General features: G+C 40.7%; 1 pseudogene; it reads left to right on the forward strand.

The window, feature by feature from the left end:
• Window positions 1-19,171: 19,171 nt before the first annotated feature.
• On the forward strand, window positions 19,172-20,293 carry LOC147708952 (Golgi integral membrane protein 4-like; annotated as a pseudogene).
• Window positions 20,294-25,635: the final 5,342 nt, after the last annotated feature.

Here is a 25,635-nt window from a genome sequence, read left to right on the forward strand (position 1 = left end):
TAGAGGCACATTAGCCAATCGTCAAGAGTGCTGGGCCGAGTGCTCACAGTGCCAGACATTACATCTATGGTGTACTTACAAATGAGTGCGGGTGCTGCCTCCTTACAACCTACCCATGTCCACGCATCTGCCGAAAGAAAATCAGCATCGGCAAAACCCCCGGTTTAAATAAACGGATCGTGTCAGGTGTTAGGCAGTATCTTTTTCTGGGTAGTCCTAGAGAAAAGCAACTGAATGCGCATGTGTGAGCACCGAAGTAAATTGCGCATGAGCATTACTCAGGTACACTACTCCCCCGCTCATGCGCAATGGCCCACTACAAGATGAAAGAACGGGTATTGTCGCCAATAATGCCCAAACAAGTACTGACAATTATAGAAGAGATAATTATGTCAGCCTTCTCAAATCACATTCCAATTCATAAAAAATACACATATGCCTCAGGTTCCAGCTTTATATACAAAATCACTTAGGATGGGATGAGGACTCTACTCAACATAAAATCCAGTTGAAAAATCAGCCTACTGCACAAAGACAGTATCCAATTAAGCAAGAAGCTAAAAAACAAGTCAGGGAGATTTTAAATCAACTTGAATACCAAGGGGTGATTGAAACATGCACCTCATCAATGAACAATCCTTTGTTTCCTGTCTCCAAACCAGACAATTGATATTGTCTAGTTTTGGATTATAGACATTTAAACTCCTGTTGCAAAACATTCGCAGTACAAAATGCACACAGTGCAGCATTGATGAATAACATTGTGCAGAAAAAATATAAAACCACATTAGCAATTTACAATGGGTTTTTCTGTCAAAACAATTGCACCTGAAAGCAGGCATTTGACCGCTTTCTCAATATTGGGGGCATAGCGACAATTTTGCTGTCTCCCCCAAGGATTCAAGAATAGTCCAGGGTTATTTTCAACCAGAGTAACAGAGTTACTACAAATGTACAATGATGAGGCATTATCTTATGTCGATGACATCTATCTTACAGACAATGATTTGGACGTGCACTTGAAGAGAGTGAACACCATAATACTTGGGTTCGCATCTGAAGGGTATAAATTCAATTTTAAGAAATCACAAATTGCCCACCTCAACGTCCTATTCTTAGGATACGAACTTTCAAGTGAAGGCAAAAGCCTGACGGCTAACTTTCTCGAGAAATGTGCGCTGCTCCAACCTCCAAAAACACTGAAATACTTACAATCAATTCTAGGTTTCCTGAATTTCGGAAGAAATTATGTTCTGAATTACGCAGAAAGGGTTAAACGTCTCTACGAACTAATCAAACCTGATTTCCAACCAACAAATTGGACTCAAAACCATACAGAAATTTTGCGTTCAGTACAAACAGATATGTTAACAAAAAGACAGTTAGAAACACGCGAAAACACGCGCAACCTTGTGATCTGAATCATCCCAGGGAGATGCGGATTGACGTACCTGACTTTTAATGAAGGTGAAAAGGTACCAATAGCATACAAATCCCACTTGTACACACAAGCTGAAATAAAATTCACTTCAACAGAGAAAATTCTGACAGTGGTTCAAACTGCAGTAGCAAAGGAGAGAGCTCTCGCGCAGGGTAAATGCATAATGATCGTTACACCTGTACCTGCCTTAGAGGCAGTGACGAAAGCAAGCATTCCCAATGCTAAGGCTTCAAATCCGAGATGGATACAGTGGGTTAACTCTCTTGCTGCTAAAGACGTTGAATACGTGTTTGACCCCTACTTGAAGACACAAGAATTCCTAAAATACGAACACGAATGTCCCCTGCTGACCGAAATTCTGCCTCTAGAACATTACGGATGTATAATCTATACAGACGGACCAGCACAGCCCGCAATTGGGGGTAAACAAGCCTATAGTGCTGCGTGCACGATTGTTAAAGGTCGCTGGCACGAAGGTAAATTTAGACCGATGGTCACTAAAACTCAATCACTCGGAGACTGTACAGCTCAGCGTGCTGAACTACAGGCTTTCAAGATGGCGCTTGAAAATACAGATCGCTAATAGTGTGCGATTCATATTTCTGTGTTGAATCATACAAGGAGCACTTGCAGAACTGGGTTTGAAACGGTTTCAAGAACACAAAAGGTGGCACAATTAAGAACAAAACGCTTTGGGAAAAAATAGTTCTTTTACAGAAAGAACTACAAAAGACTCACATGATTCACACACTGAGTCATCAGCGTGATGGCGTTCACGTTGCAGGGAATTCATTGGCTGATGAAGCCGCAAAGGCAGCTATGCATAAGACTTCCGTAGCTACAATCAATCGTTCAAAAACAACGATAGACGGTGAAACATTGCTAGCAGTCAAAGCCTCAATGGAAAGTAGCTATGCAGCGTTACCTGTGAACTATCCACTCGGTAATACATACATAATTGATGCAAACTCTGTTCCTTTTGCTTGAATCCCTGGAGTGGGGGACAGAGTAATTCCAAACAGGAACAAGAGAGGTGCTTTGGTTCACGAAGCACATATGGGAGAGGGTCTGAGACATCGAGGGATCTTGGAATCTCTAATAGAATTAGAAGAGATGTAATGGTAGCCGTGAATAAGCGTCGAAGTTTACAAATTCGGAATTAACTGTGACACCTGTTACAAAGATCACAGCTTCGAAAACCACCAGGTACCTGACTATAGTATAGCCAACCCAGTCCAGACACCATTGTTAGACAGCATCAGGATTTCTACACACAGACGTCGCCATAGACGTACGCGGTCCCACAAATGGTTGTATGTCGATCCGTCGCACACAATGTTATCGCGGCACTTCTAATCGTGGCAATTACATCGCAAAGGCCGTATCACCGGCCATTATATCATCACACGTAGTTGCGAAGCAAATGCAGCAATGTAATTGGATCGCGTGTCACATCGGCGATTTAACATAGCGCAACATGACAACGCGATGTTTGAGCCCACACAGTCTGTCCACAGGTCACCTGTGTCGTGACCTGTGGACAGACTTTGGAATCAGTAAGTGTGTACTATGTTGCGTTGTCCTTGCTTTGCCTCCCTCTGGTTTGTGCATCCGTGGCTGTAGAGGGAAGGCCTACGCTCGCAGCATTGCTGATGTCCTGTTTGACATCCGCTAGGCACACAGCTTTTGTCCCTCTGTTTCAATCGTTTTCCCCTCGTTTTTCATGCCCTTATGCCCTCTGTCTACCTTGTTTTTGTGCCCTTCTGCCCTCTGTTCCCCTCTATTTGCGTGCACTTCTGCCCTCTGTTTCCCTCTATTTTCGTGCCCTTCTGCCCTCTGTTTCCCTCTATTTGCGTGCCCTTCTGCCATCTGTTCCCCTCTATTTGCGTGCACCTCTGCCCTCTGTATCCCTCGTTTTTTGTGTCCTTCTGCCCTCTGTTTTCAATCGTTTTCTCCTTATTTTTTGTGCCCTTCTGCCCTCGGTTTCCATCGTTTTTCGTGCCCTTCTGCCCTCTGTATCCCTCGTTTTTTATGTCCTTCTGCCCTCTGGATCCCTCGTTTTTTGTGTCCTTCTGCCCTCTGTTTCAATAGTTTTTTGTGGGCTTCTGCCCTCTGTTTCCCTCTATTTTCGTACCCTGCTGCCCTCTGTTTCCCACTATTTGCGTGCCCTTCTGCCCTCTATTCCCCTCTATTTGCGTGCACCTCTGCCCTCTGTATCCCTCCTTTTTTGTGTTTGTTGTATGTCCATGCGCGCTCACTCACACCCCATATGCCTGCTCACCCTCCCCGTCCCCATCAGCGAGCCTGAGCATTCATTCATCCACCCATCCATGCATACACCCATCCATTCATCCATCCCCCATCCATTCATCGACCCATCCATGGATCCATCCATACACCCAGCCATGCATTCATCCATACAGCCATCCATTCACCCATCCGCCATCCATTCATCCACCCATCCATGCATCCATTTATACAGTCATCCACCCATCCATGCATACACCCATGCATCCATCCTTCCGCCATCCATTCATCCACCCATGCATGCATACACCTATCCATTCATCCATCCGGCATCCATTCATCCACTGATCCATGCATACAATCATACATCCATTCATCCGCCATGCATCCATCCATCCGCCATGCATTCATCCACCCATACACCCATCCATGCATTCATCCAGCACATATCCATGCATCCATCCATAATACAGAAATAAAAAGGTAATGTAGCACTGCACTTTTAAGTTTGGCATCCATCCGTAATACAGTAATACAAATGTAATGGCGAGGTGATAGGAGGCTCGAACCCTGGTTGACAACACCAAAGTCGGCAGAGCTATCCATCAGGCCACATCCTCTTACTGTCATCGATGCAGTCATTCGAAGCTATGTGTTAGCCCGTTTTTAGTAAAAGGACATTTTTTTCTGTTCTCCTTTTTGCAAAAGGTTTGTGTCACCCCTTTTCTGTTTTCTATATGAAATATATGTTAGCCCGTTTTGTAACTGTTTCCATTTAGCCTGCAGCCCGTTTTTTGCTTTGTCTCACCCCTTTTCCGTTTTGTATATAAAATATATGTTAGCCCCTTTTGTAACTGTTTCCATTTAGCACGTTTTTAATAAAATGCAATTTTCCGTTCTCATTTTGTATATAAAATATATGTTTGTTCCTTTTTATGAAAGTCGCATTTTCTTGCGTAGTAATGGCTTTTTAACATCGCATGTGTTGTAATTGCATGCGATGTTAATGCCATCGCGCTGTTGTAGCATGCGCACTAAAAGGCTGCGATGCCAACGGCAATGCGATGTAAAAGTCGCGGTGCGATAGCACCACGATGTATTTACATCGATGTCATGGAGGTTTCCCCCCACAAATACTAGGACAAGATTTATTTGGATGTGGCCCCAGCGCTCGGCTGATGCCAGAACTGTTATAAAGGATTTGAGAGTCTTTATCGGCACATACGCAATCGGCACACTACATTCTGACCAGGGTCCTGTGTTTAGCTCTCGAGCTTACAAAGAGGCCATGGCTAGCTTGGGCATTTCATTGCGGTATTCTAGTCCCTTCCATCCTGAGGGTAATGCAGTAGTGGAAAGAAAAATACATGACATAATGCAATCCATAACAGCTACGGTATTAGGTTCAGGTGATGGGTGGGTCAAACATCTAATAAGTGTCCAACGTATTCTTAACAATTTTCCAAGAAATTCTCTGGGGGGAATCACTCCATATGAATTACTGTTTGGTACTAGAATGATAATCAAAGACCTCGATTGTCAAACTTCAGTGGTGGAACTAAAACCCTTGGATGTCAAAGATCGTTTGGCTGTTTTACAGGACTTAAATGAAACAAGAAGAAGTCTGAGTAACACGATACAATAGCCAACAGCCACTGAAGAGAAACCACCTGTCCCAGCAAGACCTGTCTGGATTCCAAAGATTGGGGATCTAGTCAGGGAAAAGATCACGGTGAAGAAGGAATTTGGGCCTTCTTACAGAAAAGCAGTACCTGGCTAAGCTATACACGAAACAAGATCATTAGTACTACGGCCCCGTGCTGGTAAAAGGGAGAACAGAGTTGTGTCCATCGACCTGGTCAAACCACATCATGTGACCGATAATAAGTGGTAGACCCAGTGGACTCCCAAGATGTAGCAGACGACCAAATCTTGCTACAATCCAAGAGGTTCAAACTGAAAGACTGATCACCTTTGATAAATCTGCAGTAAGAAAAGAAGGACAATGCAACAAAGCCATGGAACGTGTGCCTCTGGATACCCAAAAAACAGTTCGTCAAGAAACACCTGTCTACAACAATGCAGCGTCTTACTACACAAAGATGACCATGGAAGAAGCAGCTCCAAAGATTAATAACAATCCTGATGCAATTCCAACAATTGACAGAACTGCCTCAGGCTATTTCATCAACTTTGATACATTTTCTGAGGATCCCAGTGAACCTGAAAATACGCCAGCAACTAAAACTTGCAACGAAAAAATAACAGAACCCTTTCATCAACTTGAACAAATATATCTGGTTTCACCATGAATTGAATTTTGGATTGTGTTAGGCGTACTTTTCCTCCTGCTCTGGCTCATTCTTGTCTTAAGCTTGGGAAAAATAATAGATGGAAAATACAGTACAATGGATACAGCAAGCAAGAAAATCAACTTGCTCCTGAAACCTCACAAATCATCTCATCGTGAAAGAAGAGGCCTGTCATCAGTAAACATAACATCCGTTCCTATACCTGGTGGTATAGCATGGGATAGAACGGATTATGACATATATGGCTCGGTGGAATTGCTGAAGATTCCACACCAATTCAAGGTTTCTTTGAGTGACTTTGTATCACCCAGCTCATTTAGTGATGATTGGGACTTTGAAACTGTTAATAACATGATGACAGACTTAGAAATGTCAGCTAAATTCACAGAACATGAATACTTAGAAGGTTCATCAGATTATGAACAAATGTATTGTTTTAATCATTATTTTAATCAAATGTATTGTTTAAGCATAAATCTGCAAACCCTAGAAATGTTTTTTATTATAATCAATGGGAACATTGTCCAACGCCACCAAAGGGTAGCTCAAAAACATTTAATGAAAAGTTTCTGTACTTCTCAGGGTTTAATGTTACAAATCCAGAAACGTTTTTTTTCAAACTTACGTATAAGACAGGAATGAAAACAATGTTGACCAATACAAAACAAATTTATTCTGCAAACATTTATGCTCAGCTATCTACATTCGGTTTTGACTTTTGGAAAGACAACATTGACACAAAAACTGTCTGGGGCACAAAAGACTGGCAGATGCAAGGTTTAGAAGCCTTATTCAGAGCCTGCATAATACCAGAACAAATAATGTTTTTAAATGACACTGTTCAACTAACATCTTGTCTTGGCCTAGCTAAGATAAAAGATTTAAATAAACTGTCTATACCTGAACCCACATCTGACAATAATGTTACAACAGAAGAGGAAATAGACGTACCCTATATTTTGAAACAAAACAGAAGTAATCCTGATTGGAAAAAATGCTTAATCTGGCCCACAGACACGAATAACTGTCAAGATAGATTCCTGAACAAAACACAAGGGTTCACAACAAATAGGCCAGATCCAAGATACTCCCAGAGACGACATCCAGGGATAGTAACTACATACAGTGTAGGAAAGCTATGCCTTGAAAGTCTACAGAAATCTACACTTCCAGAAATCAAATACTTGAAGAAGGAAATGATTTGCGAGATTTCTTAATGGGGCCTGGCAAACCACGTCAAAAACGTTTCATATACGCTGGTATATAAGCTGCGTACAACGAAGCTTGGAAAATAACGCAAATGGAAACTGCAGAAAGAATACAAGAAATTGATCGTATTAATTTAGAGAAAGCTCTCCCCATAGTGGACTGTTCTCCAGAATATATTCTTTGAACAGCATTGTATCCTCTGCAATTGACATAATAGAGCAGGACTTGCTAATGTTAAAACATGGCCAGTCTCAATTACGTTCTATAATGCAGCTAGGCTGGATGTTACAAAATTTTCGTTCAGGCTACGTGCCATGGCGTCTAATCAACACAACGTCATTGTTTGCTGTATTTAACCTTACAGTTAACAAATCTCTTTGGCACAAAGAAGAGCAGACTCTACGGTGCTGAGCATTAAAAACTGGAAAGATAACCATTGACAGTTTCTGAGAAGCCTGTCGTTGAATGGATAATACATGGCACCATCATGATACCAGTGACGATTTTCCAATTTCAGTATTGTCTACAGCATATACCAGTGGGCCTGTATGAAAGGTTAGGTAAAGAATACATTAGGTCAACCTGGACTTTACCTTACACACACAAATGTTGGAATGGGGGAAAAGAGGTATTCCTTAGTGGAAAAATTTGACTATGTGGTACACTTTGGTGCCAGGGTATTAATTTACACGGAGCCTGCGAAGGTTTTGCAAATAACCTCTCTTGCCACCTGCACGGTACACCCTCCACAGTGATAGAACCAATTTTCAGGCAGCTATCCAATGGCAGCTACGTTATGCTCAATGACCACAGCTGTTGTGGCATGTTGCCAGGAAAAACGTATCTAGTTAGTGTGTCATCCAGGGTCACTTGTTGTATGCAAGTGTTGTATCCAAAGAGAAAGACAGACAGGGAGACGGCGTTATGGCCTTCACTGAATATCTCTTCTATATGAATTGATACTTTAAGCAGAATGAAAGCCATTCTTTTGCAAAAAACTGTGTCACTGACCTCGTCCAGAGAAATGTATGATCTGCAGGTTGCAAGGACTTCTGCAGGGATACATGCATTATTATCAACAAATTGCCCAGTACACTTCACGGAAATGTTAGGTCAAATCGTAAACATGTCTGATACCAACGGCATCGCCCATGTATTTAAGACAATTTTTTCGGGACTGTTAACACCATTTTTGTGCACTCTGTGTTCGCCAGCCTGTCTCTCATTTTGGGACTTATTCCGTCTGCTCCGATATGGCAAGTCCAGTCACCAGCGATACTGAGACTACCATGGAACAAGCTCTCCTTGCCATGAGGTATCGTGAGCGCATTAAACAGATTCTTGGCTTGGCTCGTTTAAGAGATCTGAACACAACTTGGTTCCTTTCGTTCAGACCAATCAGGCAAGATTGCATCCTACCTGTTCTGCAATGCCTGCTTTGCGGAGAAGAATGCTTCTTGGACATTTGTCTTACACTTCCATCAGTCCTGCCATCGAATGTTGACTCCTTGCTAGGTCCGGTAACGACTCATGCATTGTGTTGCCCCCAACGGCTGCCAATTCTGATGACGGCATTCATTGAGGTCTCACCGGCAAGTCTAACTGAGGGTGAGATACGTGACAATACAGGCACACAGGTACCACCTACTGCGGACATTGCTAATGCATCAAACGCTGACGGCGATGATCCTCATCTATGCACATTTGAACTGCTAACTGCAGTGGTTCCACTTTCACCTACTATGGTAGATGGTTTCTTTGCCAGCCTAGACGATCTGATGTTTTCTCCTGACACCGAGAATATCTTTTGATTCATGCACACAGCGTTCCCTGAACTCTAAAATTCGGCCTTCGTTTTTTCAAAACAAACCGTCTAACAATTTGAACTTTTTCCAAATTAGAATTTTTGGCACCGAGTAATCTGCTGTAGAACTATTCTTAGAGAACAAGATTTCTTTTGAAAAACTTCCTAAATGACAATATTTGGCCTTGTCCTAAAAACGGAACAAGTTTGTATATTATGCTATGGGATGGTCTCAACCTTTTTTCTGTACCTTAAGAGACATTTCATGATTGTAAATTCATATTTGATAAAAGATTAGAATGTATGCCTCATAATATGCTTCATATCTATTAAGACCTGCTTTTCATGCAAATTTATACTCATTTCATGTGAACAACCGCTTTTCAAATGCAATTTGTATTGTGGGTGGGATTGTAAACACTAGCCTTATATATGTTCAGTGCTTATACATTTAGTTTTATTGAACTTAATATAGTGGAGTGGGTGCTATGTATGAATCTAGGACCATAGTGTAATTTTCCTGATTCATGCCCATATATAGGTATAAATCACCCAATCCTTATATAGGCATAGAAATCATACCCTTATTTAGACTGAGCCTATGCAGCCCAAATATGGCATGGCTACTTCCACTAAGTTCCGAGAATTCACAACGATTTCTTGGAAAAACCCGCCTTCAGCAGCTAGGGACTTCACCTTGCCTGAATACTAATTTATCTACGAAATCATGGAGATTTCAAAGAACTAAGTCTTTGATGATGTTATTAAGTCCAATCATACGTCAAACTCGGCACATTCAAGGTATAAATATGCCTACATTTGCCCAGAAAAAACACACAGTGGTTTGGAGCAGTTCAACTATCTACTTGCCCGACGCGCCCTGCAGCAGCAAGTGCCGAAGGAAGGCGCCCCTCCAGCTGACGCACTGAGAGACGATGTCTTTTCTCGGTGCAGAGGCACACTTGCATAAATGTACTTTGCCATTAAATCCACTATATGTGGTTCTTAGCTGAAATGATCTTCATTTTCTTTTATGCTTTGTTCTTTTTACTACTGACACACTATACTTGTAACAATATTTGCAAGAAATACATTTGCTTTTGGTCAATGTGCTGTACAGTAAATCTAGATAGAAAACTATTTTTGTTCTTGATTACTAACGTTGTTTTTTACAAATATTATACCAAACATTCCTGAACAAGCCCCAGGCCAACTCCCAGGTATACCAATCCTAAAAATTTATTGCCAGAACACATTGAACAGCCAGAGTAAAAATAACATCTAGATATGACAATAGGGAGGTACCTCAACACTTACTAATCACACATAAAAGACAACCTTTCACTATAAAACAACCACAATACTGCTACAAAATAATTCACTATATTACAATGTCTGTATAAGGATCACTAACATACATTTTGTGTAAATGTACCCTATGTGGATATCCTTAAAGTCTGATATAAAACCGGTACTTCTAGATGGACTTTGGGCTCAACTATTGTATAGTAGCTCTTCACAGCCTATTTTTACATTAGTTTGTGTGTTCTTCTTCATCCACAAAAAAAGAAGCTTAAATTATAGTAATGCATAAAAGTGTGTATACATTTGATTCAACCAGAGCAGTTTATTATGTGAGGTAAGAGATAGGCATCTCACATCAAACTGATTGTCAAAGTTATTTAAAAGCAGTTTAGAACCTATGCAAGGCCAATGATCAAACTGAACAACTTGGCTTCTGGCTTTGTACAGAATTGATACAATTTCAAAACAATTACTAAATTACTGAATATAAATATTCCCAAGCAAATGGAAACCCTTAACTTTGAGACTCACATAAATACCAGGAGGTTCATTTGAAACATTATTTATTCGAGACTAGGTCAGCATTTCTCATTTTCTCTTCATGACTGCAAGCTACATAGACATAGGATTGATGGCTCTCTGCTTTCATTTCCCAAGTCTGCTTTGCTGCTGACTTTATCTAGTTTGCTCATAGCAGGAGGGATTTGGGAGCCTTAAGTACACTGTTGGGTGTTGTACTTTCTAGGAATTAATATAACAGTGCGTTATTAACAATTATTCTTTCAGGAGTATTATTAATTTCACTATTTTTAGAAATGTGAATCATTATACACCCTGATAACCTAAAGGAAATGATTTGCTTGTTGTTTTTTGGAGGCCTGAGGTGTGTAGAAAATGGACGAAAGTTCCTCATGGCATATTATCCTCATGGAATTTCTGATCATAAAATGTTCCTAAAGTCCTGTAAAGATCTGTGAAATCAAATAATTTCTTTCTAATCTTATCCCTGTATGACTGCCAGGTAATGTAGTTACCAGCCTGCAAATTCTAAATAAAGTTCCCTGAAGAAAGGAAGAGGCTGTTGCTGGATGTTGTAACTAGCCTTGTTGTGGGATGCAATATTTTCTTTAAGACATGAAAAATGTACTTTTGATGGAACTGCAGATTCTGAGACAATGATTTCTTGAGTTAAACCACCAATCTGATATCTATACTACTATTATAAAGGAAGAACTTTGAGGCTTTTAGGCGGGTAAACTCGGAAACCAAAGCGCCAATCCACCCACCAGATACATCGTTGTAATCCTCAGGGTGTGCAGATGCACATAGGCTATATAAATAAAAATAAATACGTTATTTAAAATATATAAGTTACAAAAAAAGTAGTCCCTTCAAAGTAGCGCCGGTCGCGACTTGCGTGCTGACATCAGGAGCGGAGTACACGAGCGCGAGGAGCAGCGACACGAGCGCGAGGAGCGGCGGAGATCAGCGCGGGGAGGAGCAGCAGAGATTGCACGGGGAGGAGCAGTGACGAGTGGAGGAGCAGGGGACATGAGCAGGGGACAGGCGGTGAGGATTGGCGGGCAGGCAGTGAGAAGCGGCGGCGGGGAGGAGCGGTGAGCGGTGGATGAGTTAGGGCACCAAGTAAGCAGTGAGCAAAGCAAACGTGAGGAGGAGCGGTGGCTTACAGGAGGAAAAAGTGACGTGGGCAGGTACCAAACGGGGCATTACAGGAGGAAAAAGAAACGTGTGCAGGTTACAAAAGCGTACAAAGTGGAGCAGTCAGCTTAAAGCTAAAATGACAATCGGGAGAAGGTAGCAAACGGGGCATTACAGGAGGAAAAAGTGACGTGGGCAGGTTACAAAAGCATACAAAGTAAACATAGAGGGATAATACTGCACAACGTCAGTGCGGGCGGGGGCCCTGAGCCATGATTCCTCCTGGACAACGTCGGGATGTGCTGCTGGTTTTATATATTTAACTTTTCTTTAGTTTGAAATCCCACTATGAATTTTAAACTTTTGTTTTAAAAACATTATTTTATCTTGATCTTTGTATCACTGTGCTTCCAAAGACTGTATGTCACTAGATTTGTATGTAAGTTGACTTTCCTTCGTTGTCACCCAGGAGTATCTGACAATATTTGTGCTGGTATTACGACTCTGTGAGCTGTGATACTGCCATTCAATGCTACAGCGCATATGTTGTGCCCTAAAATGGCACTGCAAAATTAGTTTTCAACCAACTGGTTTATTTCACTCTCTAATAAAGCCAATGTACATTGTTGCAGAAATTACTCCAGTGGTGTGAGAGTTAAATGTCATATGCTGGCTGCAGTGTATATTTACACCATGAACATATAAAAGAGAAATGTATTGCTCAGGGTGCATAATTTGCTTTGGCTGAGCTACTGATTTGAATCACTGAATTGACACATGGAAGGGAAAAGTGCCTTAGCCATGTAGGGAAAGCTATTTTTCTATCTTAAGTAATTCACCTCTGAACTGTGTGTTATACATTCAAAGAGCTGGCTACTTAATATATAAATATGTGATATACTACATATTGGGAATAGCATTGTATAGTGACAATTACCCTATAGCTATCTTCTTTACTGTATATGTAAAGCACTGTTTGGATGAACCTGTCTTGATATAAATATAATCATTATATCATTTCTGCTGTTGAGAAAATACTAGTAAATTTTCACTTAGTATCAACAATACAATTCATTGTTGAAAGTAGATTTTTGATCAAAAATAACAAAATATATAAGGTTCGTTGACAAATAATTTAAAGAATGCAGACTTGTTCATATTTTCAAATTACAGTTGCATCCACTAAAAGAAGAAAACTAAAACACAAATACCAAATTACTCGATAAAAAAACATCACAAAAGCAAACTAAAATTCCATTAAAAATAACAATTTAACATATTAAAAAATAAAACAAACAAACAATAACTCAATTTTAGATTAAAAAATAAACATACAACTAATTCATTTTTCCTCTCAAAATCTGCAACAAAAGAGAAATTAGCCAAAAACAACACAAACCTGCCCTCCAAAGTACAGTTCTACAATTAAAATAAGGTAAAATACAACATCTAACTTGTAAGGTAAAAGGTGTACATACAATGTAACAAAGGTAACATGTATATAACAGATCGATTTTTATAAATAAATATTTTCTATACTATAAAGCCCACAGAAAATTGTCAGAATCTGGAAAATATATAAAAATCAAAAAACAAAGCTGTCATTAAAATATAGAAGACAGGCTTAAGTAAGCAGAGCACCACCAGTGATAAAGCGCACTGAAAATGCATCATTTATTTCAAATAGAAGTTATAGCAGGAAGAACACTAAATCTTTAATACCTGAAAGTCTTAGGGAACATAACCATGCACCTAATATTACTAAAATAAAAAATATTTTACAGGACCTACAAGAGGTCAGTTTAAACTTAAATGAGCCAGCAGGAACAATACTTAAAAATATTATACCAAACATTCCTGAGCAAGGACCATGTCAAATAACTGGCATACCAGATCTCAAAACTGGTGCACAGACAAAATATCGACTCCAAAATATCGAATGGACAAAATATCGAGTTAAAAATATCGATAATAATAAAATATCGATAACAAAAATATTGTTGGTCAAAATATCGATTAAAATAATGATAAAAAAAATCGAGTACAAAAATATCGACAAAAAATATATAAATAGTCAAAGTAAAAAAATTTCAATAATATGTAGAAAAAAGGTTAAAAAAATAAATTGTTTTTATTAATAGTAATATAAATTGTAGTTAATGTTTAGGAGCGGGATGTTGGGTTAATAGGGGATAATGGTGGGGAGTAATTTAATAATAATTAATTAATTATTATATGTTTGTAAATATTTTTAATTAATAATTAATTGGTAATTAATTAATATTAATCAGTTATTTAATTAATATAATTTTGTACATATTTTTAATTGGTAATTAAATAATATTAATTAGTTAATTACATTAATTAGAGTAATTTATTTATATATATAATTTTTAGAAATTGTTAATTAATTATTTGGGAAAAAATAATATTAATTATTAAATTAAATTAATTACAGCTAATGTGCTAATATATTTACTTTATTGTTATTGTTAATTAATAATTAATTGGTAATTAAATAATATTAATTAATTTTGGGTAAAGGAGTATTTTTAGGGTTCAGGGTCAGTTTTCAGTTTTTGGGTAAAGGGGTATTTTTAGGGTTCTGGGTCAGTTTTCAGTTTTTGGGTAAAGGGGTATTTTTAGGGTTCAGGGTCAGTTTTCAGTTTTTGGGTAAAGGGGTATTTTTTGGGTTCAGGGTCAGTTTTCCGTTTTTGGGTAAAGGGGTATTTTTAGGGTTCAGGGTCAGTTTTCAGTTTTTGGGTAAAGGGGTATTTTTAGGGTTCAGGGTCAGTTTTCAGTTTTTGGGTAAAGGGGTATTTTTAGGGTTCAGGGTCAGTTTTCAGTTTTTGGGTAAAGGAGTATTTTTAGGGTTCAGGGTCAGTTTTCAGTTTTTGGTAAAGGGGTATTTTTACGGTTCAGGGTCAGTTTTGGGTTTTTGGGTAAAGGGGTATTTTTAGGGTTCAGGGTCAGTTTTCCCTACTGTTGCACCCACTGGAGTGGGAATAGTAATTTTAACCCCTACGCTATCCAACGCTTTCCCTACGCTTGCACTCTTTGGAGTGGGAATAGTATTTTTTACACTTCTGGTATCGTACGGTAATATAATAGGATCTTATTTAATTATAGTATGTTACTACATATATATGTTTTAACAAATAAGATTGTAATTTTTTTTTTTATTATTTTCATTTGTTATTTAATTATTATAAGTGAATTTAAGTATTTTTAAGTATATTTTAGTAATTACATTTTAATATTAATTTAATTTAACACTGTTTTTAATAAAGTCGATATTTTTTACAACTATATTATTGTAAACGATATTTTGTACTCGATATTTTTGTACTTACCTGTTTGTAGATACAAACTCGATATTTTGACTGTCGATATTTTGTCCACGATATTTTTGCAAGTCGATATTTTGTCCCTCGATATTATTTCAGTGATCCCTCAAAACTTAATTGCCGGAACACATAGAATAGTTGGCAAACATTAATAGCATCTAAATTATATGAAGTTATATGCATCAACGCTTACTAATCACACATGAAAAACAGCTTTTTACTATAAAACAACCACAATAAAGAAAATATATATGCTACCAATAAAAATGTACTTACCTTAATTCAATGTAAAACTTGGATGATGGATAGCGCTGTTAAGGTGTGCCCTCAACCATGCAGCCAAATAAATACACACCATATTTGCTCAATATCAAAATCCAAACATTTCATTAGTGTAGTCAATGTTACCTAAGAAACAGTTCAACTTGTAATGAAACACTAAGACATTTAAAGCACCGAACTAACAATTATAACACAAAAACAAATCATCGACTTTGAAGAGCCAATGATTTTGACCATACTTAAAACCTATTCCTTTAGCCATAACTTAAAAAGGCACCACCAAAAATCTATCTGAGCAGAACACGTTAGTAGAATTTGCACACAAAATGACATTACACAGGGGGTTCTATTCCCCTTTGCCAAAGTGTATGCCACGCATAACTGCAAAAAGGGAGAGTATGATACGACACACCACATGACAAGTGAATAAAAGGGGACACTGACAGCAATATAAATCTCCAACCATAATTTCCGAGGTTTTTGGGTGAATGTCGAGTTAATTCCTTCTCCTAGCTTTGTATTCTTGAACTTAGTGTTGTATATCAAATCTACCAATTATTAGCACACCCATTAAGTCTTGCAAAGCCATAGGTCTTGTCTGTAACATATTATGCATATTATCAAAGCCAATAGATCTTGCCTGTAACATAGTATGAATATAATCAGATGCAACAGTTAAGTTTGGGGTACCTTGGCATTGGGTGAATAAAGTTGTGGTTGTCTAGGATGTACTGGGAATTCTGGCATGCTTTGAATAAGGCCGGGATGGGCAATTTCTTAGCATTTGAAAAAAGTGGAATTATGTCACCTTTGATGCGAATGGAGAAAATATAGAAGAGATTTGGAAAGCAACATGGATTAAAAGTGGATTAAAATGGATTCTGATGAAAAAAATTGTTTTCCTGTGTAAACTGTGTACAAGGCTGTGCGATAGTTTGGTGGCGTGAAATTGTGCTTTTTCTGTGTTTTACAATGGTGCCGGTGCGACAGAGCAAGCAACGAGCCGGACACCTTATCTTTGCTACGAGCATTGTTGAAAACCTTTGGACTCTGAGCAAAAACCAGGAGTGCATCTGTTGATTAACTTTCATTTTGGACCTTGAAATTAGCACATAGTTTAAATCAGCTCACATGTCTCAAAGATAGCCTCCATTTTAACTCAGAGAACTACAAAGTATAACATCATATATATATTATTTCTGATGTTTTATTACCACTATCAGGGTCACTTGATGTGTGGGATTCCACAAACTGAGTTCATATATAATTATTCTTTACTGAGGGTTGATTTAGCATTTGAAAGACGGTACTATATTTGACAGAGTGGCGGAGAGCATTACCTCCATCATGCTGATGGACCACATCCCTCAGATTTAGAGATGATCATCGGTCCAGCTACCATCTCTGAACACTTGAAGGAATAGCCATCATGAAGGTAAGTAAAAAAGCATTAGTATTTAAAAACTATAGTGGAGGTGTAGTGTACTACTGTGCTGAGAGACATCAGAACAAACAAATCTAAAACAAAGGGTAACAGAGAGACCTTTATCAAAAAAGTGTTAAACTAATAAAAAAAATAGTGGTCAAAAAGGGTGCAGGACCCTCTATGGCCTAGAACCTGAAACGGTAAGGTTCCTGTGAAAAGTGACCTTGTACCTCGTTTTAGAATCCCTCCATGCAAGTGGTTAACAACTAATGGTGCATCATTAGTCAGCAAATGTAATGAGGTCTTCATTATGTAGCCCATATCAGGTTATTGCAATGAGGACATAGCTAGATGTGCTAACAGGCCAAAGCTTCTGAAGGGATGTGTCTGATCATACCACTCCAGCGCTGCTTCCCTTGAAATTAATGGGTATTTTAGGTGCCTCTCAGGGTCAAAGGATATTTGAAGCTCCTTGGCACTGCCGTGGTGAGAAAGGGAGAGCGTATAATGGCTGGGTGGAGAAGGTAACATGGCTGCTACTGTTCCCTTCTGGGTGGAGAGGTGGTTGGCTTTCATTAGCCAGTCTTGGCTGGAGTGAGTAGAAAGATTCTACTCCTCTCTTCTGAGCGGGAAGAGTAGGGTGACTTCCAAGGCTCTCTTCCTGGTGGAAATGTGTGCAATGACTCCCATTACTCTCTGCCGGAAAGGGGAAAATAAAAGAGCACCCAATACTCTATCGCCGATGAAAGTGGATGGCATTGCTTCCATTATGTTCCACTGAGAGAGGGAGAGTAGTTTCCACTGCTCTCTGCTGGCTGAGAGTAAGTGAATTCTCTGTAAAAGAGTAGCCTGGCTTCCATTAGTCTCTCTTGGTTGGCCAGGAATACAAGATTTTCCGCTACTATATTCAGCAAAGGACAGAGTAATATTGCTTCTAGCACTTGGCTTGCAAGAATGGAGTGTAATCCAATATTCGTTAAATTCCTACTTTGGCCCCTTCGATTGAGAGCTTGCACAGTCCTCGCTCTTTCAAACACAATGGAGTACAGGGCTACCAACGATTGTTAGCTCGTTCTTTGTGTCTAACTGAATCTGATAAGCATCAAGGGTCAGATTTCCTGTGTACATGCAAACAGTGCGAAAAGGCATCGCATTCTTGTCACCGTCCAGTTCAGAATGTCATTTTCAATATTCATGTTCCCAAATTCATCATAGTAGATGATGCAGTTTCTCATGGTGTCGGTTATAGTTTTTCATTCTTTCCAGCAGTCGCCATGCAAAGGGGTAGGCGTCGAGCTGGCACTGGGTATTGTTGCAGAAGAGCATCTTTTGCAGAGCATGCGCCATGCTATACACAGCAGTGTAGATGCCGTACATCAACCTCTGTGTCATTGGATCATGGATCATGGAGGCGTTGGCAGGTGCGAGATTACTGCAATCCATGCATGATATCTGGAATGCTTACCGCGCTTAGTGTCTGCCTCTGCACCATCATTGCAAGTGCTTGCACAGTGGTCTGTGGAGGGCTGCTTCGCTTTTACTGCCAAGAGTCCAAGGACGTTCCTCAAGTAGTCCTCCAGCCCTGCCATTGGTTGCCTCTTGACTGCTAAGCCAATGATTTTGCCAATATTTTCTAAACCTGGCAATTGGCAAATTGTGCTTGAGAGTGACCAGCCGCCGCTGGCGACCTAAACTATTTTCAGTTTAGCCATCAGAGCCATGGCCAAGAGGGCTTCAGCCTGATCTTCCGTTAAAAAGAGGACAACCACGCTGACATTGGCTACCCTGATCTTTCCAATTATCTTCTGAGATTTGTTAACAGAGTCTGCAGAAACATCACTGGGGAGGTAATCTTCATATGCAATGTAGAGTCCAATCTCATTGGCTTCGAGGGAGAAATGGTAGATTCCATCTTTACCATATTCATTGCTGCTTCCCAAGACTGCGATCCAGTCCCACCCCAGTCTTTTGAAGAGCCACATCATCCCCCAGGCCTGGATCGCGTGACTCGGCATGTCTTTTGAAATGATGTGAAGGCCTTGTTGTCACTTAGCATTTCGCAAGAAGCTGCAAAGCTTATCTTTGTAACGGGAGTCCGAGGGCCCGGCCCACGCTCAGAAGGAACCAAGCTCTCCGTCCATGGGACCCGGGGCCTGTGGATGGCGCAGGCAGAAGGGGATTCTGCAGACACGCTTCTGCTCGCTGGCCTTGATGTGCCTGGGGTCCGTGTTCTACCCGAACCTGCACTTACAGGAGAAATTGCACAACTCAGAGAACCAGTCCCTCAAGTTCAAGCAGCAGCAGGATACGCTCTCTGCCCAGCGGTAAGTTGTACACGAGCACTGGTCCAGGCTGGAGCAGTCCTTCCTAAAGGTGTGTGGGGATCACAAGAAGACCAAGGAAGATTTTGTAGTGTATAAATTAGAAGCTCAAGAAGCCCTGCACAAAGATAAGCAAGACACCATAAACCGCTACGGCGCCCTCACCTCTCAGCACAAGATCCTGAAGAACCAGCATGAAGAAGTGAAGAAGCAGCTCCTGGACTTGCAGGTGCAGCATAACTCTCTAAAGCTGGAAAACCGGCATGCATTGGAGGGCCACAACATGAAATATGCACAGCTGGAGAAAGAGAACCACGTGCTGAAGCTTCAGGATACAATATCGAAACTAAGGGACAAAAGTAAGGTTCTTCGCAAGGCACATGAATAGGTCCGCTCTCGGCTGATTAGTGTGCAGGAGCAGCTGAAACTGCTCCACCAGTTGAAGAAAGCTCTTTAGAGGATGTTAAGCTTCAAGGATCTGGGTACAGCCCGAGGGCACCAGCAATTCCATTTACAGGCCCCATATAAGAAGCGTTCCCAAGCCTTTGAAGCTGAAGTGCAGCATATTCGCAAACAGACTTGCCTACAAGCAAATCCTCTGGAGATGCCATCAGACTCTGGGAAGAAAACCCCAGAAGGTGCTGCCCAGCCCACAGAAATTCTGAGAGAAGTGTTGTTACACTGGACAGGGTCTCTTGAAGTTTTGGCACAGCCAGCCTTGCATCTGTGGCTACCGAAGGATAGAGATGGCTTTGCCCTGCATTTCTTGAGAACTGTGAATAGCATCCAGGCCTAAGACCAGGATCAGAAGCTTGTGAAGGGCACACCTGGGACTAGAAGGAAGGCTTGTGAGTCTCCGGCAATGCTGGTGTTACAGGAGAAGTCAGTGCAGAAGATGGAGCAGGCCTTCGGGCCCCTCGGTGTGCAAGTACAAACATAAGCTTTGCAGCTTCTTGCGAAATGCTAAGTGGCAATGAGGTCTTCCCATAATTTCTAAGGAAGGTGCCGAGTGAAGAGGTCCAAGCCCGGGGGATGATGTGGCTCTGCAAAAGACTGGGGTGGGAGTGGTTCGCAGTCTTGGGCAGCAGCTATGAATATGGCGAGGATAGACTCTACCATTTTTCTCTCATAGCCAATGAGATTGGGATCTGCATTGCATATGAAGATTGTCTCCCCAGTGATGCATCTGCAGACTCTGTTAATAAATCTCAGAAGATATTTGGAATGATCTGTGAAGCTAATGTCAGAGTGGTTGTCCTCTTTTCATTGGAAGATCAGGCTCAAGCCTTCTTGGCCGTGGCTCTGATGGCTAAGCTGAAAATTGTTTGGGTCGCCATCAGTGGTTGGTCACTCTCCAGCATAATTCGCCAGATGCTGGGTATAGAAGAGATTTGATCTGTTAACGGGGATTGATTAAGTTCAGTAACAGGAGGCTAGAATCAGCGAGGACGCGGAGAATAAGTACAGGACCCTGGACACATTGCCGGCATCGAGCGCTGAAAGGTAACCGAAATTTAAACTAAGAAGAGAAGCCTGTCGCCTCACTAATATGTTCCATACATCCAGGACCGAAAATCAGGTTCGAGAAAAATGACGACACATTTCATCACAGAGTCCTACACACAAAACACCCAACCCTGAGGAAGACCTTCTGAAAATCCTCTTGGTCCCACACATGAAGGTCAAAATATGTTGGCACCCCCCCACACAGAGGCCAAGGGAGTCCCTACATTGAAGAAGCAAAGACATTAAAAGGACAGACACATGGGCTGGAATCCAACAGTCTTGGATGCATAGATTTTTCATAGGCCTTCCCTGACCTCTTCTTTTTGACCCTAAATGAGTTTGTATACAGGTCTTAGCCATCCCAGACACCCCATACCGCACAATTTTAGTAGGACTGCATAATAGATCAAAAATGAGATAATTAAAGTCAATGCTTTTTTTGTTTTGCTTTCGCAACACTGTATATATATTTATTGCACATATCTTTTTGAGTTGTGTTTTATGAAAATTTGCTATTGAGACTGTGCAACTTTGTTTTCTTTGAAAATAATGGAAAATGAATAGTAAAACAATTATATGGTCAACATGCATTTTGTGAGTTCTGGTGTTTATAAAGAGAGGGGCTCAAAATAGAGCTGCTGCTAAATCAAATGTATAAAATGAAATAAGTAAATAAAGTTCTACTGCAGATAAAGAAAGTATTCTGTAGTTGATCAAAATTGGAAGAATCCATGGTACAGGAGGCATTTGTTCTTTGTTATAGGTATAGAAAATATTGACACCATTATTTGCTTTTCAGTCAAGAGTCAACCAATAGCAGGACTGGAGGGTTTCGTGAGGAACGTCCAAGAACTCCTGACAGTACAAGCAAAGCAGCCCTCCACAGACCACTCTACAAGCACTTGCAATGACAGTGCAGAGGCGGACTATGAGCACCAGGCATTCCAGAATTCATGCATGGGGTGCAGAAATCTCAGTCCTGCCAATGCCTCCATGATCCATGGCCCACTGACACAGAGGTTGATGTACAGCATCTACACTGCTGTGAATAGCGTGGTGCATGCTCTGCACAAGATGCTCTTCTGCAACAGTACCCAATGCCGGCTTGACACCTACCGATACACATGGCTACTGCTGAAAGAATTAAAGACTATAAACTTCACCATGAGAAACAGCACCATCTTCTTTGATGAATTTGGGTGAATATGGAATATGACATTCTGACCTGGACTGTAGATTAATATGCAATGCCTTTCCACACTGTTGGCAAGTACATAGGAAATCTGACCCTTGATGCTGATCAGATTCAGTGTGTGTGAAAGAGCGAGGGACTTTGCAAGCTCTCAATCGAAGGGGCCAAATTAGGAATTTAACAAACATTGGATTCTGCTCCATTCTTGCAAGCCAGGTACTGGAAGCAATATTACTCTCTCCCTTGCTGAAGATAGTAGTGGAAAATCTCTAATTACTGGCCAACCAGGAGAGACTAATGGAAGTCAGGCTACTGTTCTCCATTCAAAGAGAATCCACTTACTCTCACCCAGCACAGAGTAGTGGAAACTACTCTCCCTCTCTCAGTGGTGCATAATGGAAGAAATGCCATACAATTCCACCCAAGAAAGAGTATTGGGTGCTCTTTTATTCTCCCCTTCCCGACGGAGAGTAATGTAAGTCATTGCACATTTTTCCACCTAGATGAGAGCTGTGGAAGTCACCCTTCTCTTCTAGCTCAGAAGAGAGGAGTAGAATCTACCTACTCACTCCAGGCAAGACAGACTAATGAAAACCAACCACCTCTCCGCTCAGAAGAGAACAGTAGCAGCCTTGTCACCTTCCCCACCCAGCCATTATACATTCTCCCTTTCTCACCATGGCAGTGCCAAGGGGCTCCAAATATCCTTTAACACTGAGAGGCACACGTAATACCCTTTTATTTCAAGGAAAGCAGTGCTGGAGTGGTATGATCAGACACATCCCTTCAGGAGCTCTGGTCTGTTAGCACATCTAGCTATTTCCTCATTGCCTTAACCTGATGTAGGCTACATAATGAAGACAATTTATCAAACAATGACAGTGAGGGCAAGACCAGGTATGCACAAGGGTATATTAAAAAATGATCCACTTGAACAAAGTATAACTGCCGTGGCACTCTACTTCCTGTGGTTTGCCGTCCAAGCCACAAAGTTGTCCACAAGTAAATCAAAAGAGAAGGAATCCCCAAATATTGAAAGAAGATTTTTCCAGTCCGATACTGTAGTCCGTGAATACTTTATTTTCAATATCCAATTTTGTCCAACAAATCAAGATGTATCAGATCCAATGTAGAAAGTTCATGATCACAAATCCAATATTTCAAAAAGTTCAAAATGATACAGCCAATGACACAGCCTACGCGTTTCATCCTACTTTGACATCATCAGGGCTTCATTATTGTGCGATCCATATTGTGCGATCCCACGACTCGCCCGATCCTGATAAATCAGATGACACTCATCTGATTTATCATGATCGGGCGAGGCGAGGGACCAGAAGGAAGCGCTGTTGAAAACTCTTCATTGAAATAATCAATGGTTTTTATGTTAAGCTGTGATATTGACGCTTATTGGAAGTTTTTTGAATTACACTAACGCCATTGGAAAGGGATATAGCTACTCTATGGTGGAAGTGTTTAAAACTCGTGCATATTTGATCACTTATGTATTCATGCTCTATGGATCGCACAATAATGAAGCCCTGATGATGTCCAAGTAGGATGAAACGCGTAGGCTGTGTCATTGGCTGTATCATTTTGAACTTTTTGAAATATTGGATTTGTGATCATGAACTTTCTACATTGGATCTGATACATCTTGATATGTTGGACGATATTGGATATTGAAAATAAAGTATTCACAGACTACATTATTGGACTGGAAAAACCTTCTTTCAATATTTGGGCATTCCTTCTCTTCTGATTTACATAATGAAGACCTTGTTACATTTGCTGACTAATGATGCACCATTGGTTGTTAACCATTTGCAAAGATGGATTCTAAAACAAGGTTCAAAGTCAATTTCACAGGAACCTCAATGTTTCTAGTTCTGGGCCATAGAGGATCCTGTAGACTTTTTGCCCACTAGTTCTTTTTTAAATTAGTTTAGCAATTTATTGAGAAAGGTCCCTCTGTTACCCTTTGTTTTACATTTTTTTGTCCTGATGTCTCTCAGCACAGTGGTACCCTACACCTCCACTATAGTTTTTAAATACTAGTTCCTTGTTACTTACCTTCATGATGGCTATTTCTTTCAATGTTCAGAGATGGCCTCTGGGCTGATGATTATCTCTAAATCTGATGGACGTGGTCCATCAGCATGATGGAGGTAATTCTCTCCACCCCTCTGTCAAATAGAGTACTGTCTTTCAAATCCTAAATCAGACCTCAGTAAAGAAAAATGATACATTAACTCAGTTTGTGGAATTCCACACATCAAGTGACCCTGATACTGTGTAATAAAACTTCAGAAATAAAAAAATAAAAAATATATATAATGTTATATCTTGCAGTTTTCTGAGTTAAAATTGTGGCCATCTTTGAGACATGTGGCGCTGATTTAAACTATGGGGCTAATGCCACGGTCCAAAATGACAGTTAATCAACAGATGCACTCCTGGTCTTTGTTCAGAGTCAAAATGTTTTCAACAATGCTCATAGTAAAAATTTTGTGATTATATTTATACTATGAAACAGGCAAGACCTATTGGCGTTGACAATATTTATAATATGTTACAGACAAGACCTATTAGCTTTGCTAGACTTAATGGCTTTGCTAATAACAGATTTGATATCAACACTAAGTGCAAGAATACAAAGCTAGGAAGAAGTAATTAAACCAACATTCACCCAAAAACCTCGGAAATTATGGTTGGAGACCTGCTCTCCCACTGCAGCTCTGCTGTCAAGTGTCTTCTTCTCTGGTAGGCGTTGAAGCCCTCCTCCACTCACAGGCTGCTGCCTTCACCTCATCCCTGGTGGTTCAGTGGTAGAGACTTGCTCTTCTGCTGTCTGCTGCTGTCTGTGTCTGCCTCTGTACCCCCCTTAGGCTTTCTGTCTCATTTATGCCAGTGTGCCTCCTTCTTCCTTTTTCTGTCTTCTGTGTCTGTTTTCTGCCTGCTGCCTTCTGCCTCCATTTTCTGTCATCTGTTTCCATTTTCTGGACCCTCTGCCTTTAATTCTTTTTTTCTGGCTGTGTTCTCTCTGTCCATGCCTGTTGCTGTCCCTATGCCCTCCCGCGTTGCTGGTTTCCCACCTCCCAGCTGCGCTTCTTGCTCCCCTCCCCTCCCCTACTTAATGGCGGTTGCTGCGAGGGAGTGCGAGCTAGACCCCTGACCTCCTGGTCAGAGACCTGCTCTCACCCCACAACTCCGCTGTCAAGTGCCTTTTTCTCTAGTAGGTGTTGTGGCCCTCCTCCACCCACAGGCTCCTGCCTGCACCTCATTCCTGGTGGTTCAGAGCCTTGCTATTCTGCTAGCCGCTGCTGTCTGTGGTTGCCTCCGTGCCCCCTTAAGCTTTCTGTCTCATTTGTGCCATTGTGCCTCTTTCTGCCTTTTTCTGCCTTCTACTTCTGTTTTCTGACTGCTGCCTTCTGCCTACTTTTTCTGTTGTCTTTCTCCAATTTCTACATCCTTTATCTTTAATTCTTTCTTTTTGTCTGTTTTCTCCTCTGTTCGTGCCTGTTACTGCCCCAGTGTTCTCCCACTGTTGCTGGTTTCCCACCTCCCAGCTGTGCTTTCCGACC

This window comes from Lissotriton vulgaris, chromosome 6 (genome assembly GCF_964263255.1).
Source record: "Lissotriton vulgaris chromosome 6, aLisVul1.2, whole genome shotgun sequence".
Classification (NCBI taxonomy): domain Eukaryota; kingdom Metazoa; phylum Chordata; class Amphibia; order Caudata; family Salamandridae; genus Lissotriton; species Lissotriton vulgaris.